Genomic DNA, 20,320 nt, shown 5'->3' with positions numbered 1-20,320 from the left:
TTCTTTTGTTGGAATAACAACTGCCTCTTCTGCTTGTTTGAGAGGACGAGCCCAGCCCAGGAGTAACAACACATCCGTCTTTCACTTTGGCAAAAAAAAAAAAAAATGGTGGCTTTACAAGGCCCGGTGCTTGTGTCTACAGGAGCCGATCTCGTGCCGACAGGGCCAGAGCCCATGGGCGGCCAGGAGGGGATTAGGCGTTCACAAAGGGTTCTGGCTACCTCAGCATTCGGGGTGCAGTGAAGAGGGGCACAAAGAATGTGCAGAATTTCAGCCGTTTATATAAGCATTTTCTTTGCTCTTTATTCTTGTCCTGGTTTGGCAGAGTGTTGGTGAATGGAGCAGGCCTTGGCTCCGAGCCACAGCCCTGTGCACTTGGTCTGGCTGTTTAGTGTCCACCATGGAGAAGAAGCTATTACAGTACAGCCGATACAGAGAACATGGTGGCAGCAAGACGACTTCTGCAGCATCTGCCTGGGAAGAAGCTGAAATATTGTTCTGTACAGTCTTTGTGTGCAAAAAAATGCTTTTCTCCTGGACTGTTGAAAGTAGAGCACCCAGAGATTTATTTATTTTTGTCTGTTTTTGCTTCTTCTCCAAACAAGCCCACAAATCCTTTTTGCCGCATTTTCGGTCAGATTACAATGGATAATAAGCTTAGCGAACACCCTCTTTATTAACTTGTGCCATAACTTCACTGTTAGGGCAGGCTGGGCAGCTGCAGCTAAACTGCAGCATCAAAAGCCACTGAAATGCACTTGTAAAAATGTAGAAGGGCGCTCGGTAGTTTTACACTCTACTCACTGTTGCCTGAAAGTTGATGTCGATGTAGATGTATCAAGACTTATCACACCTGCTAATGAAGACCTTATTCTGCAAGTGAGGTTAGTTATTTATTTTTCTTTATTTACATAAAACAGCATGGTAAAGCATGCAGAAAATCAGGGATGCAAGCCACCAAACCACAGTGCACATTCATTACTCAGTTTGTCAAAGACATGTTTTCAAGTAAACAGGGAACCTACCCAAAGCGTACATTGTGGTAATGAGCGGCAGTGCACTCAGATGTTCACCCTCTGGATCCTGGATCAAAGTTTTGCATGCTGTGTGTTGCTGACAGCTGTGAGTTGCTACTTCTGAAGTTCAGTGCAGGGCCTGTTGCCATTTGAGGCATTTGGTGAGGTTCTGTGTGGTTGGGTGTGTGGAAAGCAGTGGCATTTATTTGAAATATTAGTCAGCATGAGTCTTAGCTTTTTTTTGTTTTTTTGCACAAATGATCAGATGCAATGCCTGCCATGTTGCTGGCTGTTAGCCATCAATTTTCAGGTCTTTTTGAAGATGTTGTGACCCCTGAAACACTCAGTTAAATGCTTAGGCTACATTATAGCCCCTTCAAAGTAAGGAGTTGGGACCATATTCAAGCTAACAATCTGCTTCCTCTTTGATTCAAAGCAGTTATTTAATTTGTTTTTGCTGAATGGTTGTTTACTTGTCTGACATGTTTGACAGAACAAATGAAATGAAAATCGCAGAATAATGACTCAGACTGTGTTTGTTTAATTTAATTTTTTTTTTTGAGCAGTTCATGTCCTCAAGAATATACCCAAGAATTTTTTCTCTCATTTAGTTCAGCATAGCAATATGAGGCAGAATGTAAACAATTACCTACTCCTTGTCAATCAAGTGATATTATTTGTGCTGAACACTGCGAGGAGTTGAGGTTAGACTCTAATAGACTTTCTCCAGGTAAACGCCTTATCTTTAAATGGACAGCGCTGTCGTTTAGACTAAAGTCTCTGTGTGCTGATAAAGGGTCTGATCTGATTGGCTCTAGCAGTAGGGTTTGTAGAGGCATGCAACCTAAATAGATGTAAATTACAGAAGATAAGATAATGACATCTTCTGCAGTTCAGTTGCAGCACCATGTATGGACAGCACAAATTGGGCTGTTGATACCTGGTAGATCTTTTTATTCATATTATTGTCTTTACAAGGCAGAATAACCACTGATATCTTAGGCTAAGTGTTGTTGATATTTTCACTCGTCATGACAGGTGCCTACAAGCGTCTTCTCATCACCGGTCCATCTGTGACAAGGAGATGAGTGAATTTACTAGGGCTGAAATCCTACCCTTGACTCAACACATTTCACACCCTGTCAGTTTTTACTCCGAGCCTAATCCCAGACACTGTAAAATGGCAGAAAATTGCCGGCCAGCTGAGGGCTGTGCGGTACTTGTCCTCATCAGAGTGGTTACAATTTGACAAATGCAACTGCACCACTCTGCAGAGAAAATGCAAGAGCCATCCCCACTCCAGGCACTATGGAATACCAATCTCTGGAGCGCTAGATTAATTTACCTGTTGGTGCAGCAGCTCCTCGCTCTTATCAGCAGCATGCCAGAGCTCTCCTCTGTTTTCTGCCTGACCCGCTCGGCCCATCGCAAGCCAGCGAGGTGACTGACGGGGCTCGCATTAGCACAGGCTCTACAGTCCAGATTGCTGTTGCTGTCGAGTGTAGGTGTCAGTGAGCCGGGCTGCTACTTGCGGAAATCAGAGCTCCCGGTTCCCGATAAGCGCTGCCTTGTTTGTGATGTGCGGAGTCGATACAAGACCAGCACAGGACTTGTTAGCCCCCATGACAGACTGGCTGGAGCTTTTCCCAGATGCAGAGTTGGGGCTGAAGCCAAAACAGCGTTGACTGAGCAGGTCCATGTGGCCAGCGCCCGTGGTGGATACTTCTGTGACGTCTGAGAACATACATTCAGACAATTAACTGCCATTATTAACGGTCTGGAGAATGAGTCGGCTTAACGACTCAGACTCCCTTTGAAGTCAGTTGTAGGCAATGGAAGCATGAGGTTGCGTGATTTGAGTGGAACCGAGTACCTGGGCTGTAAAATGGTAACGTCCTGTGTTAGAAAGAGGGCCATGTTGGTGTTTGTCTGGTGCAATGAATAACAGCTTGGTTCAAGATGACCCAGGGGGGCCGATTAGAGCTCCTTGGGGTGCAGACCCATTTGTGCGTGCTGAGAAAAGCCTCATGCGTATTGTGCGCTGAAGACTTTATTAATAGCTTCTTCCAGGTACTCTGGTGGAGGCTGAGGTAGCTAACAGAGCAGGGAATGGGGCCTCTCAGGTTCAGGTGTCGGTAGGCTAGCGTGAACATGAGACAAGTGAAGCTGCTAATGAAGGGATCTGGAGGATCACATGACCGCATTAGCCCTACGCTCCTGAGAGCCTCCTGGCCTTTGTCTGGGTGAGGGGATGAAGTGGAGGAATGCCCTCTGGTTAGAGGGTGCATGGTTTCAGGCACACACAGACATGCAACACACCTGGCCACGTCCAATATACTACAGCCACTAGTGTCTTGCTGCTTTAATGTTCCATTTTACTGTGGAGGAATCACATTTTCAGTTCAGATTAATGAACAGTTCTCACGCATATATGTTTCCAATATCTCTGGGTATGAAGCACCAGTATTTATTGACATGTTGGGAGTTCATTGGTTCTATGGATAAACTTTCAGCCAGTCTGACTGCAGCTTATTTATTTTTTCTTGTCAGCCTCCACACTCAGCTCACTGTTGGGGACATTTTTTCCTCAGATTAGCAATTACCTGCCTATTGACTGCAGGGCATTTTATGCATTTTGTATAATTTGACAAAATGCTACCTGTACATATACTGTTTTGAACATAGTAATCAATTTCTTATGCCATTTTCTGGTGTGCCAGAGTAGTTTATCACTGTGAAGAGAAACCTTCTGGCTAAAAATGTGCACAGTGCATTGTCTTGACCATTTAATACAGTCAGAAGCTGTTGTAGCCTTTTAATTGAGGAGGCAGTTTTAAAATTATATTGTAATGGAACCAAAATATAGATATAACACTGTAATATTACTGTATCTGCAGGACACTCCTGCCCAGCGATGGTCTTATATGTGGGAATTACCATGTGCACATTAAGTTTAAATTTATCTCATTTTACCAGCAGTTTAATTATAATGCTAGCACAGGGGCTGAAACATGATTAAATGTGAGATTTTTTTTTTTTTTTATTTTATTTTATGTATATAAACTTCATTGTCAGACCATATGGGAGAAATAAAGTGTTGTGTTGTTGAGGTGAAGTGCTGTGTGGCATGTAAGAAGAACTGTACCATCAACATTAATTCACTGTAGACTTTATTCCACCGATGTACAGGAACAGTCCCACGTGGATATATTCCACACTACAGCTATATTGTCTCTGGATGGTGTGCTTTAGCCTCTAGACTGATTGATGAGGTGGCGCAATGGTTTGGGTGAAACATCCCAACATAGCAGGGTTGTCTCAGTGGACCCCGTGAGCTTCCATTGGACTCCCAGAGGGCAATCTTCAGAGTGGGGATGTGTTTAATTCAACGGTCTGATGTACTGCTACCGCCTCATTTTTGCATCACAGTTTTCACTTCCTTAAAGTTAGCAGCCTGTGGTTTGCAAGGTTTTGAGCATCATCCTTTTTAAAACAATTAAAACTAGGGAAACATTGGGTTAGCCCTACCAATTGTTCATCAGTCAGTCAGCCAGGCAGGAGTCATGTAATTGATTGGTACATGCACCTAGGCCCTTTTCATGTGTTACTTCTTTACGTCTTGATTCCTGAGAAGAACACTTATTTCAAACTACAGCTGCATATTTATGTTTATTGATAATAGTGATATGAATTATTGATGATAGTTTACAGAATATTCTTAAGTATTCCCTTAAGTGCCATAAATAAGTATTTAAAGAAATATTTTAGGGCAGTTAACCATGGTAAGACCTCACCACTGTATAATAACGGCTTCCAGTGCATATATAATTCAAATTCTAATTTTTTAAATCTACAATAACCATTCAGATATCAGAACTTTTATGTAAAAGTGGACCTGTGCTCCTCATTGCGGCACTTATTTTCAGGTGTTAAACACAAATCGGGAAAACCTATCTAAGGTCTGTTTTCATATTTTTAAATCTCTGCATCTGTTCCTTTTGTGACTAGTGCTTTGTGTCGACTTTGCCAGCACATGTATGTCTGTGTAACTTGGCTTGGCTTTGAAGCGTGACAGGAGTGGAAGTGACACTTTCCTGTGGAATGTCAATGAACAGGAACCGAAGTCAGATGAGGCCATTTTGTGTCTTCATTAATGAATATTTCACTATTTCTTTCAGTCAATGCTGTGACCCCCTACTCCTTACCATTGATGTCCTGAGCTCTTCAAGGTTGGAACATCAAAGAAAATAATCAGTTCTCATCTTGAGATAATCTGTGTTGCTGCCAGCAGAATAACTGGACTCATGCCAAACTTAAAATATGCCTGTGTGTAGACTATTTTGACATACTTTGTTCCCCTGATTCAGAAGATCCTTTACCCAGGGCCATTTTAAAGAAGGGAGTTCATTACAAAGGATCATACCTTGATAATTTGAAAGTTTTGTTGATCATTCTCTCAGACAAAGAAAAATCTCCTGATCTCTGAACACAGAGCACTGTGGATACCCAGGTGAAGAGCACAGTACACACACTCAATGACACGTGTCCATTCAGCTTGGAGTTTTGGAGAAATTCATATTAAAGTTACCAGTTAAAGTTTTGAAGAACATATTCAGCTAATTGAAATGTAAAGAATATCAGATCAATTTGTCATGGTCCTCTGCCATTGCTACATTTTTATATCACACTTATGCAATGTGTAATGATTAATGGCTGTCAGGAGACAGATTAGTGCTTTGTCTAAAGTTTCTGCAGTAGTGTCTTGTCTGGTCATCTGAGTCTTGTTCCATGCTGAGTGTGACTGGATGGGCCTAATAATCTGTTGCTGGTAGAAGCAGCAACTTCAGGTCTTTGGTTTCTTTCCTTTAAATGGCTTGCATGGAGATTGCCTCCAAAAAGCTGTGCTAGTGGACCACTGCAGAGACTAAGGGAGAGCTCCACAATGACTCTGCCAATCCTGTGGCTAATTGCCATATTGTTGGCAGCAGCTGCAGCACAAAATCGAGCTTATCTCCTGTTGTAGCTGTTCTGTTTTTGTGGGTCATTTAAAAAAAGGGGTTGGGGAGGGTTAGAAATTGGCTGTGAAGACCTGTAGAGTGTGGACCTTTTGGATTTAGTGCAGTCTGGAGTAACCCTGGCTGTATTGACCTTGTTCCTCCACAGATCGCAGGGGCCTTTGTTTTTTCACTCTGTTTGTTTGGATTTCTGGCTGCTCTGGTGGCAGTGAGAATGTTGGCACTGGGCATTTTTTGCTATTTTTTTAAAAATAAAAAAGTAGGTGTTTTATACATTGCAAGCATATTTTGGATGAGCTGCTTGTTCTTCCTTCTCTTGAATATGGTGGGAGTTAAAAGAATCTCACTACAGAGACTGGATTTTTGCTACATTTGTCTAATATTATTATGACTAGCCCATTTAACACTACCAGTTCCCAGAGGTGGAAAACTCCGGCTTCAGAAAGTAAAAGTCCTCCCACGTGTTTGTTCCACCCATGCACTACACCAGCACCACCAATTGAATTGGCACAACTCTTCAGCCAGGTAGAGGAGCTAATTAATGAAATCACCTTGTTTAGTGAATGGCTAGAACAAATACATGGTAGGACTTTTACTCTCTGAAGCCGGGGTTTTCCACCTCTGCCAGTTCCTCACATTAAGGAAGAAATTGAGGCCTCTCACATGTGGATAGATAGCTGTCTTAAGTAGCTTAATATGGCAAAACTGTTGCCACAGTTGACAATCTTCTGTGGCCATTATGAGGACACTCTCCCCATATTAAGGTTTGAGTTGTCTCAGTGCTCTTTGGTGTTGCTCTGCTCTGATGGGTAACCGCAGCTGTGGTTGACGCAAGTTCCAGCTTGCCTCAGGTACAGGGTGCAGCACAGTGGAGTTAAGATTCATCACCCCCCTCCCATACACGCAGGCAATCACATGCACACACTCTTACTGACATGCTTTCTAACACTGTAACGTTTTTGCCAGCACGGAGGTCCTACTTGCCTTATTGCACTAGCTATTAGAGTGATTGTTGTAAAGCAATGTAGTGTTGGTCTCACTTTCCAAGGAAAAGAGTGATGCTGTGGGATTGTGTCATGTTGGCTTAAGCTGTTCATTTCAGCCATTTTTTGCAGAAACTCTATTACTGTCCACATTTTTGAATATAATATAGATTTTGATTCTGACCCTGTACACACCCAGGTCATACGGTTCAACAAAACAATCCAGTATCCAAAAAACTGCTGTAATTTGTAGGGCACATATTCCCCATGCTATAAAAATGATATGATTACATTAGCTGGTTCTGCAGTATCTGGTTTTCTGCCATTTTGAAAAATTAGCATTTCAGCAAAAATTGCATTCACAAAGCTTTTGACATGCCATCTGTAGATTTTATCACGATATAGTAATTTCAGATTTTTAGGTTAAGTGTTGCAGTCGCAAACCATACTGCTGTGTTGGTGTGTAATGTGCAAATTAGCACATATCACTCACTGTTGAGTCAGTCGATGCCTTATGTTGTAGAATGAGACATGGTTTCAATTTGTAAAGGTGCAGTAGAACATGATGAATTGAAAAACATGGCAGTGTCCACCAGTACAGTTTCATGGATACCTCACTGTTTCTGACGAATGGTAATAATCAATGCTAATGATTCAGACATCTTCTCATAGACTGCTGTAGGCATGAATTTTGGCATGCCTGATCCTTGGTGTACTCTTTCCCATGTTTCTTCATTGTAAGTTGTGTTCATGTTCCAAATTAGTAGTTGTAACTCCATAAGACTCAAAGTGTTTGACTGAAGTCTAGCGTAGTCTTTACTGATACATCTTAGGTACGTTTTCATACACCACAAGGCTACAAAAGAACTTGGTATTGAAGTCTGCCATCCTCAGAATTACAGCTAGTAGTTGGATACTAGTTAATATTAGTTTGTGTTCTATGTATGTAAGGAGAAATGCTAGAAAAAATCCAGTCTACTCACAGACTGGATTTTAACAAGCTGAACATTGCCTTCTCTCAGAATATGTCCTACCACAAACTGAATATGCTTCACTGTCTCAGTGAGGAGGGGGTTTTGTTGGTTTGTCAACAATGGAATGATTGCGTATGTGATTTTGGCCAAAAAAGTGGTCTGTGGCACTTTGGGCCACTAGAATTATCACAAACAGTGGAGCTAGAGTAGATGAAAGTAATTTAGGGGTTTTGGTACTACAAACTACAGATTTCACTTTTCCACTCTCAGAATATACTTAGACAAGAGCTTTTTAAATGGGAGCTGTATTTTTTTGCCAGACTGAAAAAGCAAACACAAAGTGAAAAAGTGAAATACAAAGTTGAAATGCCCTGAGTTTGTGTGTTTGTTCTGGAATTTACCTCCCGCCCGCCCACCCCATGCAATACGAAAGGGCATAATATTTGGTGTGCTCTTGTCTCTAACAAACTCCCCTAAAGTGCCTTTTGTTTGGGCTAATTTGAAAGGCTGTTTTCTGTACATGTCTGTCAGTCACTTCTTATAAGTGGGCATTGAGCTTTGGTCAGTACCAAGTGATGGGTTGCCACAGAATGTTCAAGCAGTTAATTTTTTGATGCCTTCTGTTGTGGGTTAAAAATGTTATTTTTTCCGTGGAGGGATGCCTAATGTGAGAAATGGCTGTTTGCGGCAGGCAAAGGGTATTGGGGAATTTTTACTGGCATGAACCTCAGAATGGTACTTCCCTGTAAGTTTGCCACTTCAAATTATCATTAGTAATTATATTACTAATGATATATTATATTATCATTAGTAATACTCTAAACTCTAATTAGAGTTAAGAGTATTACACAAATATAGGGGGAGTTACATTTTTTTAGTCAATTCTGTGTTTTTGGCAAAAATCTTGACTTAAATTCAGATTGATGCAATAATAGCTACCTTTCTTCTGAGTTATGGTACTGTTATTGCATGCAGTGCTAACTGTTTAGCTAGCTATGAAAAAACATTGAGCCATGTATGGATAACGGCAACCAATTACAGTACACATTCCATATCTCAGCAGTGTGAGTGTCTGCTGTGGAAAGGTTGAAAATACAGAGTTCCTTAGTTATAGACTTGGTGCATTTAGCTCAATGTGCTAATTACATGTTTTGGTGAGCTATGTGGATGACAAGTGAGACTGTTCAAAATCCACAGCAGACCTGTCTCCATTACACACACACACACACACACACACACACACACACACACACACACACACACACACACACACACATTATTATTGCCCTCGTACACCCGGCTTTTTCCATTTGGGTCCAGTGTAATGAAGAAGTGAGGGTTAAAAGCTGTAGTCTACAGACGATCAGAGCAATGAAGTGGTTTATCTAGTTGGAGGATCCCGGCAAAGGCAGCGATCCAATTGTCCTTTCTATTTGGGTCAGAGCAATCATAGCTGAGATCACAGCACCATAACCAAGGAGATGCAGAGGGCCTTTGAGTCAGAGACCTGATATTGACTCAAAGTGCAGTGCTGTAGCCAAAGCATTTCTTGTCTCAACTTGCCCCAGTCGTGCCTAGGTTTTCACATTGAGGTTAGCTCAGAGTGAATTGTGCTCTGGACAGACAATAGGAAGGAGATACAATCGAATACATTTTGAATGCTCTCGAAAACCTGACAGTACTTCTAAGCTGTTTTTGGAAAAAGGAAGGAGGAAAAAAGATCCTGTGGTGGTACACTCCTATAGGAAATGCACACGTCAGCCCTTCCTAAAAGGACTAGCCTCCTCCCTGCAGCTAGACTATATAATAACAGAACATTTCTTTCCAGCTTTCACTGTCCACTATGCATTTTCACTCAATATTTATTCTCATTCTCTGCAAGGAATTGCTTATGAGAGAATTTCAATATGAGCAGCATTCGCAGGAGCTTAGACTAGAGTATAGCCTAGACTAGACCCACTCAGCCTGCAGATGACAAGCATACCACCATGAGCCCATGGTTCTGCTGCTATAATCCCTCTTGCATCTTTGTATGTTTGAGATGTCGTTGTAGGCTCGGTGATTTACAACTGTACAACCCAGATGCATAAATGTGTTCTAGAATAGGTATAAGATGGAGCACCGCATGCGCCACGAGTCTCCGTGGATTGGAGTCCCTGCCAGGAAAGTGAATAATGAGCGTGCTGTGGGGAAACTACACACTGCGTAACGTGGCCCACTCAGATTTCTTAGGAGTACTTCTGTCAGGGTCATTTGTAAAATTCACATTTTCACCATAAAATTTCCTTTCAGGGGTATGCTTAATTATCAGTTTTCAGCATTGTGGGCCTTTTTACATTCCTGTCATGACATGGTGACATTTGCATGTGAGAGGAGCTGCCTCTTCTTGTGGTGATGTGCAGATTGATTGGGATAAGGGCCCTGCTCTGCATTAGCCTTTTTACCTTGCCTGCTTCAGGCTACAGCCATCTATCTCAGCAGCTATCCACAGATGAACATGGAATGTGAACATTTTTTTTGTTGTTGTTGACATTTCTTTGACATTTGCTTCTAAACGTTCAGATTTTCCTCACTTAAAAAGAAAATTAGGCCCTAAAGATGACCTTTTTGAAATATTCAGCCTACTTGGTGAATAAAGATTGAAATATAATAGTAAAAGAATAGCCCATGTCTTGGCTCATGGAGAACATGAGTAATGGCTTGGATTACATTTGCTTGGTATATCAGCTGTTTGTGTGAAATATGGAGGGAGTCGCAGCTCAGCGTGTTCACACATGGCCCTTAAGAAAGGATAATGCACTGAGATTAAGCACACGCTCATTCTCAGCTGCCAGAGGCTTCATGTTTATTGTGTGTTGGCCTTGGCAGCGGGGCGTGCCCCCCGCTGCTTAAAGCCCAGCCCCGAGCACTGCCCTTTGGCAGCCTGCCGTGCCGCGGGGTCCCGTTCAGGTCGAGGCAGCGAGAGGCATGACCTTTCTGCAATTTTCATTTTACTGCGGTGCTCGCTGTGGATGGCAAGTCAGGACAGGAAGTCTGCTAGCTGTCTCCCTATGTTCTTCTTTTTTTTTTTTTCTTTTTTTTTTAAAGAGTCAGGTGTTCGGGAACAAACGTTCACCACGCCCCGAGCAAAGGATGCTGCTGCAGGAGCTGACGCCGTTAAAGACCTCGTAAAGCGCAGCTCCAAAGAGGCTCTGCAAAACTCCACCCTTGTTAAATGCTGTTTTTTTTCTCATTGTATTAATTTTAGACTGTGGCAGATCAAAGTGGGGAAAGGCACGTAGGAAGCCTAGAAGCTAAACAAGAATATTTAATACCCCTTAGAAGGAGCATGGAGGGTGGGGAATGTGGGGGTGAAGAGGAATCTTAGACTGTAAATGGTAAACAGGACATGCTATGAGGGGAGTAAGGATTCCAGAAAATGGCAATTTCTCTTTTGCCCTCAGTGTCCTTCAGTAAATAAATAACTGTGTCATTATATAGGCTACTAAAGGAAATTATGGTCTTGTAATGTACAGGCTGGTAGTGCAACTCGGTATTCTGATAACTTCTTCTTGATACACTTTCTGCTTTCTCTGGCAGCACGATTGCTGGTTATTAATCTTCATTGCAGGGGCTCTCTTTTTTTCCATTACCTGAAAAGAACTCTGCTAGTAATTGAAATTCTCTATCTGGTACAGAAAATGGTGACTGGGTAAGAAATGCTTTTTACCTTTGTGGTAATGGCTGTCATGTTCATTTAGATTGTAGTTTGAGAAGTGGTGTGAGGTTTTCAGCCCTTTCAAGGACTGAGTGTTGTTTCTGCTGTAATTTGCTGTCTTTTGTACCTTCAAAGGGAAAAGGATCATTTTGGGTTGGATGGTATGTGTTTTTGTGCATTTTCAGTGACAAGCATTTAGAGTTCACCTTCTAGGATGTATTATGCTGCATTATAGGACTCCTGACACCAGCTGTTTACAGCCTTCTGGTAAGACCTCTTCATGAGTTTGGGCCATAAATTCTAGGGGGCTTACATATCAGGGTCTGCTTTTCCATTTGTATTCTCCCTAAGGGTGTGTTTTTTATTTTGTTTTGTTTTTTTCCTCACAATCAGTAAGCAGTTTTTTTCCCGTTTCTGTCCTTTCCTTCTGTCTACTAACAACAGTAGTAATGTATTTGATAGAATTTAACATACTAGTTCAAAACTTCGAGAGACACACATTCAGTCGCATTCAAATTAGCATTAAAGATTGGGTAATGGAATGAAGCCTTCTGGTGGACACAAAATTAGTTTTATTTTTTTTATTAGTATGTGGAGGCACAGTCTCTCCTGTCTGCTTAGCTGCCTAGCTGTGGTTATTCCATTAACCCAGTGTCTCTCATGTAGTTATTATGAAAATTTAAATCAAGCACATTTTTGCACATCATTAATCCTCATTGTGCTGCAGTTCTCAGCATGCAGATATGCTGCTCAGAATTGCATCATTCCTGTGTGATATAACAGGTTTGCAATGGAAAGGCAATGGAAAGATGATTACCCTTTTAGTGGAAAATGGAAGTTAAAGCCTGAAATACAGGGAGGGTGCTGTTGTGAGCGTCCCCTGCTGCACGTGTGATGCTGTCTTGCCATGTTCCAATGCTGTGTGACGCTAGTTGTCAGGAACCGTGATGTGAAAATGAGGACTCATAAACTCCATAAAAAACAATGTGTTGTGTAGTAAAATTCCTGGAGGAGTTTACTACTGTACACCCTGTTAAGTATTTGTAATCATAAGCCAATGCAAAAATATAGTTAATCCTAGAGGCTGTTGAAAAATACATGAATGAAGTTAATAAACTGAGATACAGAATGAAAATGTAAACTTATCTGACACATCACCTGTTGCTGACTTGACAGGTTTTGGGATTAGATTCGGCTCTTGAACCTACCCTTTGTTAGGATCTCTCTTCAGACACAGAGCCCTACACACAGAGTTTTTTGTTAATGACATTCAAAGGACGAACCTGTAGTTTTGGGTAAGTCCCCCTGTTTTTAAACCAACTTTGGGGGGGGAAAAAAAAACCCGGCCTGAAATACCACATGGGTTTGCTGCTGCTCTGCGCCGCAGAGCGGGTCCCTCCCAAGCTTTTCTGCTTCTCCTCTGACCTCCATCTGGAGAACCGATATCCCGAGCCCAGGGAAGTGTCTGAGTGTCCGCAGCCAGTGCAGCCCTCCACTCAAACTGCACTTCCTGTTCCATCAGTCAGGAATTCCTCTGTTTGTCCCACCAAGGATGCCAACCTTTGACCCCTCTGTGTGCAAGCCATGAGTGAGAGAGGGGGAGGGAGGAGAATACCAGGGCACTTGCAAGGGGAACATTATGGTTTTAGTTGCTGCATTTGGTGGTCATAACGAGCATGAGAAGTGCATGGTACTTTGCAAAAATGTTTTTAGTGGGAAAAGGAGACTGTAGATTTAATCTTTGCTGCCTGACTTCAGACGCAAGGAGATTTTAACGTTTATTTTTCTGTTTTGAAGGAATGTGAAATGACTGGCGTAATGTGCCGTGACTTTTTTTGTCTGTTTGCCTTATAAAATAGGACCACAGTAAACACTTTTTCACAAAAAAGCTTCAGACAGCTAGAAAATTAAACCTATATATATCCTAACTTTAACAATGCATAGCTTTGCGTTTTCTCATCCTGTTGGCTTTTCTGAGGCAGTCATATTTCTTCTCTTTTAGGAGAAAATAGGTTACAACAGGAAAATGTTACACATATTACGTCATTCTATGTAATGGAAATTCTAGGCCTATTTTTAACGCACCACTAGCAGAATCGAAAAGGGCAAACATGTTTTTCGGTTCTCTTTTTGGGCTTCCATCCACCTGTTGCAAAAGTGATTTTCTGTCCCTTGTTCATTTAACAAGTTGATACAACTGTTGTCCTCACACAGCTGATTGATTTTCAGTCTCTTATTTCTTAAATTCTGCAAGGACTGTGATGAAACTAGACAGAAATGTCCTTGCTGGTATCCAGAACCAGTCACAAGGCGATGTGCTTTTTGATTTCTTACCCTGCTGCTTTTGCAAGTATTTGCATGGAATGAGTTAATATTTTGATGTTTCTCCATACTGTTCCCCAGAAGCCTGAAGGTCAAATGTCAAAGTCACAGTGGTTCCTGTTGGGTTGTATTTTTTTGGTTCTCCATTTTCATTTCTTGTGAGTTTACAGTTCTGCATCAACCAGTGTCTATGCCTCTCCAATCATTCTGGCAGCTTCTTTACTCATTGGATTACCATATGTTGTCCACTATCACAGTACTTGTCAACATGTATGTCTGTACCAAACTTGTAAGTTTCACTTCTTCATATTACATTACATGGAAATTTATTCAAATGTCAGCTAGAGATTTGTACTTTGGCAGAGATTTAGCTTTGTGATTCACATTGCATTGTGTTTCCAGTGTATTTCCAGACTGAAATTTTGTTTTTTTGGACCCTGTTCTGAGAATAAAGGAGCATGCCAGAGGCATTGTTATGGTTACCCTGATCTTACCCACAAATTGAACCCGGCACAGCAGGTTAGGAGATGAAAGACGGGTGTAGGTGTGAAAGCAAAAGCAGTTAGCGTCCGCCTCTTGCTGGGCTGTACTGGCTTTTTCAGGCCTGCCGCAATAGGCCGTCTCTTCTGGAGAGCTCTCAAAAGGCACGACGGGACCCACACACAAGTACGTCCTTTCCTGCTGCCTCCAGCATTTGATTACTTTCTTATTGTGCAATGTGTCAAGCATGAACACATGTAAGTGCCACCACTGTGTGTTCCCATCAGCCCCTGACTGAGCTGCACTTTCTCACAATATAGGCTGTCCCTCGTTGGCTACATGGAGCAAATGAACAAATGCACAAATGTGAATATATGGAGACAATGTGCGTACTTCTTATCTTTTGATTGATCTGATTCAGGTTTCAGATTTAATGCTTCGTAATAGCTGGAAGTGAGGGGTAGTTAGGTAGCCAATGTGGATAGTAGTCTATGACACAACACTACAATTTGTGTTTTTTGAGGCTGGAAAAAAAATACAGCTAATCAATGCAAATTAGAAAAAAAGCTAAAACTAGTTAGACACTTGACTGTCTAACTAGTGAGCCAATTAAAACATATGATGACATATTCATTGAAAAGAGTTATGAATCTGTGCATCATGTATGGTAAACTGATGCTAAATTTCACTTTGTTTTTGGAAAGTGACTAGTTAGCTACTCTTGAAGAGGTGTCTTAAGACATTTTTTAGACAAGCTGTCTGAAAAAGCTTCTGAATATCAAGGCCAAGGAGCACTTTGAAAGACTGATGAAAGTACTTCAATCACCAACAGTGTTAGCCCTATCACCTTCAGAATTGCAGAATTTTTACCCTGCTGCATTATTATTAAGAATATGACTTTACTCCCTTGTGATAAAGAATAGTGTTAAACGGAGAGGCTAGGCAGAATCTCAGCTAGAATGCTGTCCGTTCTTCCTGGTATCTTATGCCAGATCATGCGAAAAAGTGGCTTATGAGAATGTCGGTCTTAAGGGTGGCCAGACACTTTATCCATGGAAACCCCGGGGTGGAAATGCCTTTATGGGTTGTATAGCAGTTTTGTTGCACAAATTATCATCTTTGATGGTGAAAAAAATTATGAAATTCTGTTAGCATGACTCTATTTAAGATTTACTGTGGTGAGAGGAGAATTTCATGGACATAACTCACTGTGAGTGGGGTTTTTTATCATGCCATATGTGACCACTCTGGCAGCTCAGCCAAACAAATCCAATATGAATCAGGACTAAGGAGCCGTCTGCTGCCGAGGTCTTCCCTGGCCTGGTCCGCATGGCCTCACTGCCCTCCCGCTTACTTTGTGAAACATGGCTTCACGATGAAATAATCAAGTGGAAAATAGTCATACTGAAAAACTTCTGTCAGAAGTGGGGCATGGGCTTTGTGGGACGCCATTAAGCCTGACAAACTGCCAGGTGTGGGGAACAGAGGGGAAAGCCCTACGCTCTGAATCCTGGTGTCTCTCATGTTGACGCTTCGTGTGCAACCTCAGATCAGTCGGCTCACCTGGATTTCCCTCTCTTCCACTCCCTTGTGGTCTTTTTATAATTATTTTAGGCCCGCAGTTCACCCAAAGACCAGAGGTTTGAAACCTGAGTTGGATGTGACCGCTATTCTCCATTTAACCCATAAACTTATCTGTAAATGGATATTATGTAACCCAATGGGTATTTTTCACTCTGCAAGTCCTGCTGTGTGCCACTGTGGGACAAATGGCAGTTGAAGTATGGGAGCATCCCATACTTAACATCACCACAGTACCTCACAGGAGCCTCGTGGGCATTTGGAGGGTGGTGCATTGGGATGAGAAGGGAACCCTTCCAAATGCTGAGGCAGCCAGCAAAGGACATGCTCATTTACAGTTCCTGTCAACCTTTTGGAGAGGATGGTGGGAAACAGAAGAGACAACCTATTCTTACTGTTCTGAAAGACTCAGCAAGAGCCCAGCAAGAAGCCACATGCTGAGTACTCATGCTTTCAAACCTAAGCCTCTCTGCTGGCTCCTAATGTATTTTTCTGATTTAAAATTGTCTGTGTGAATGGGGTAAAAAAAACTTCTTTTGTCCTTTTCCAGAAAGGTGAGTTGGAAGTGGTAATGGCTTTAACGTGCCCTCCAGCTTGGTCCTCCTCTAGACTCTGTTTTTCCTGTTGGCTTTGATTTGTCTGCCTCTTGTTTTCAGGCTGGTGGCTTCCGTACTTTGACGACTTCTTGTTCAGCCCTTCCTGGTATTTTGCAGAAATATGTCGATTAGTATGTATTTCAAAAACGCCTCAGTGTTGTCTGTGTGCTGACGTGGTCTATTAACAATGATGCAGCTTCCTCATATTTTAGTGTGCCATACGGCTCTGGTTTTGCAGTGTAGTCTGCCCTGATCTCCACGTGTTCATATGATATAGCCGGCAGTTTATATTGCGTCACAAATGTTTGCTCAGCGTTGAGTAAATTTAAAGCCATAAATCCTACACTGTCACACTGACTGTAAACATACTGCTCTTATCTTTCGGGTCAATCTTGAGCATGCCGCGAGCAGAGCGCAGTGCAGCTTTCACACTCGCAAACGGAAGCTGATATGACCGATCTCCAGCCGTTTCACAGGCACACTTGAACAAAAAGGTGCGTTGGTGTTAAACCCAATAACTAGCTCTAGACCACTAACCCACGGTGGTCTGTAGAGGTTAGTAAACAGATTTTCCAAAACGAAAGGCGCACACACAAACGCGCTAACATGAGATTTTTTCTGCCTCTTTACTCTCTGCCACAGTCCGCCTCGTGTGGAAACAAACTCGTAAAGACTGACGCAGACTTGCCAGCGGATCAGCCTCAGACCGCGTTGTTTCAGACTGTGTGAAAAAGAAGCCGTGGCCGTCGAGATGCAGCTGGAACGTTAGCCGGGGCGGAGAACAGCTGACGCAGTGTTTTTGCCCCAGCGGTGTGAAGTTTACATTCAAGCCCGAGGATATATGGTGAGAAAGCTCCCAGCCATCCCCGAACTCCCACCTCTGGGGCCTGCGCAGAGCAGACAGAACTCCCACCTCTGGGGCCTGCACGGAGCAGACAGAGCTCCCACCCCCGCGCGCTCCTCCTGGCTGTTTTTCCCAGTGGCCCGCTGGAAATAGCCCCGCACAGCACCGCGCTCGAGCTTGGGGGACAGTGGGAACAGCAGTGGAGTTAAATTGGAAGGGAGCGCACCCGGTCTCCCGGACACAGCTGCGCAGCAGATGTTTGGACTGTCGCGGTGGCGTTAAGCGGGATGATCCCAGCGAGCCGCCCTCTATCTTTAAGATCCCAGGAAGGAGCCTGGAAACTCCTGTGAAGCTCGGAGCAAAAATAATTTCACTGTATTTATTTTGTTCCTTGCTGTTTGCTTCCCCTTCCTGCTCAGCCAAAAATACCTTTTTCCATTTTCCAAATTAATTAGACTGCAGCAGATGAAAATATTCACATAATAGCTTGTTTCTTTTGCTAGTGCTGAGTGAGGGGAAAAACTTATCTGAAATTACAACACTTCAAATTCCACCTTGAACAAGGATGGAGAAGTGAACCCAAATGCTAACACATTCATTCTTGGAACTAAATAGAGCACACTTGTTTGAAGAAAGGGACCTATGATCGGTCAAGAGACTAATGGTGCGTTTCCACCAAGCAGTACAGTACAGTTCGGTTCGTTACGTAACGGTTTGGTACCGTAAACCGTGGTACGGCTTGTGTCTCCACTGCCAACCGTACCCTACTTAATAGGCGGGGCGTATGATGGATGGCCATTGCTGCGTCAGCTAGGTAAGTAGCGTGACATCATAAAAGCGCGCGAAGAACGCAACACAGCAGAGACAGTTGATGAACTTTTGAGGACTGACAACTTTAACGTTAACGCTCGTTCACGATTAATCTGGAAACTTTAACACGTTAATGTTTTAACGCAGATGAATCATATTATCAAGTTTGACCGCCACTTCCTTCCGTAATTCGAGCGGGGATATTTACCTGGCTGAATTACTGAAAGGCGTGGCAAACGCAGATTTCGTTTTAATCCTTTCGCATGTAATTTGTTATAGTATGTAGCGCGCGAGTTACCTTATATGGTTCGTTATGTTTTCATTGTCGTTAAGTTTCTTATAGAGTTCAGTTAGCATTTGCTATATTTTTAACGTTAAATCGTTGTTTCCTCAAAGTTATAATTAGCTAGAATTTTTTCCAATCTAGGGTTCTAATCGTACCAGTTTTAGTGTACGAGCTAAACGGCTAATCACACTGGTGTGACTGTACGCGCGAAGGGGCTAAACAAATGGACACGTAGACATTTAGAAACGGAAATTCAATTTTTTTACGGGTACCCGGTACTCGGTTTCGGTTCTAATTTTGGAACCGAGTTTCGGTTTCCAACCCTACTCCTGGGGCTAAATTGTAAGCGGTTTTCACTATTCCTGTTCCTTGATGCTGCTGTATCAACAGTGAGACAAGACAGAGCTGCTTTCTGTATTACATATACAGCCTATTGTAGCTGGCTGGCAATGGTCAGTGTGTAAATCTGTGATGTAGGGTTGTTCCCGCAAGTTGTAAATCAATTTATATGATTTTAATATCCGCTAGGAAACGTTTCCTTCTCGATTTTAATATTGACTCGGAAGTACACATTTCCTTCCTTGAGCATTCAGGTACTTCATTTGTTTGCAGTGAAGCAATAACATGGATTCAAGGTTGAATATTGTGCAAGTGTTCCCATATCAAACAGAATACAGTACTTCACATACCCTTATGATCCCCCCCCCCCCCCCCCCCCTTTGTACTAGTGACCGGATCTTATGGTGAACATGATGGTATGTGACGGTACGTGATTGATGAGTATCTCTCCTCTTAAGTCTCTGCTGTTACTGTCAAAGCCCTTTGTTATTCTATTGGGAGATCATTCTACTCTCACCACGACATCACTTTCTCTAACTTTTGCCATTTAAAAGTTTTTTCCACATTTTTTTTTTGTGAATCGTTCAGCCATGCATCCTGTCATATGTGTGTTATGCTTACATTTAAGGTCATAGGTTGCGTATGTGGGTCTGTAGTTCATGCTTGCTTACCACTTGCATTTAGTTCTTCTAGTCTAGTCAAATCCATGGTATAATGTACCAGACACAGCAGATCTTATGGAGGTTAAAGAAGAGATCCTGAAGATCCCACATTCCCATTCCATTTTTAACCAATGGTGTCTTCGACATGGCCACAGCTGTCACTTCACCACTCCTTCCCTTCTGTGTCATCACCCAGCTTTGTAGGATTTCTGTTTCGTATCTTACCAATGTCTACCCGCATCTGAAACTACACTTCTTTCTCTACTTTAAATGAAATAACTAATGCACTTTGTCCAGCAGTGCTCACTCGTATGTGAACTGATTATTAGCGTAGCGCTGAACCTGAATTGTGCTACTCTGACTCCATTATGTTGCCTATGGTTACCGCTTGTTATCTGCACTTGATGTTGCTTGCCATGACGGCCTTGGGAGTCTCTTTTGATAAAAACGTCTGTTCATTTAATAAATGTGAATGTACATGTACTTTTCCAAGATAGGAATCCATTCAGCAGACTTGCAGACTGGTACGCAGTCCCGTCCCAGAATCGCACGAGCTGCAGGATTCTGCACAATGAGACATTTGAGGCTATAATTAATTCATTGTCACAGGGGAATTGGCTTGGGAGAAGCATAAAGTTCATTTGTTGTCTATTGATTTCCTGCAATTCGTTGTTGCATGCAGAATCACTTATGCACTTGTTTTTGTCAAAATATT

The 20,320-nt window shown here is 42.4% G+C and overlaps 1 protein-coding gene across 1 annotated transcript in view; it reads left to right on the top strand.

Annotated features, from left to right (window-relative positions):
- Positions 1–20,320, top strand: part of ric1 (RIC1 homolog, RAB6A GEF complex partner 1) — a 67,975-nt gene that overhangs the window by 13,172 nt on the left and 34,483 nt on the right. The window lies entirely within an intron of this gene.

Source organism: Megalops cyprinoides, chromosome 5 (genome assembly GCF_013368585.1).
Source record: "Megalops cyprinoides isolate fMegCyp1 chromosome 5, fMegCyp1.pri, whole genome shotgun sequence".
NCBI classification, from domain to species: Eukaryota; Metazoa; Chordata; class Actinopteri; order Elopiformes; family Megalopidae; genus Megalops; species Megalops cyprinoides.
This window is presented reverse-complemented; position numbering and strand designations above follow the sequence as displayed.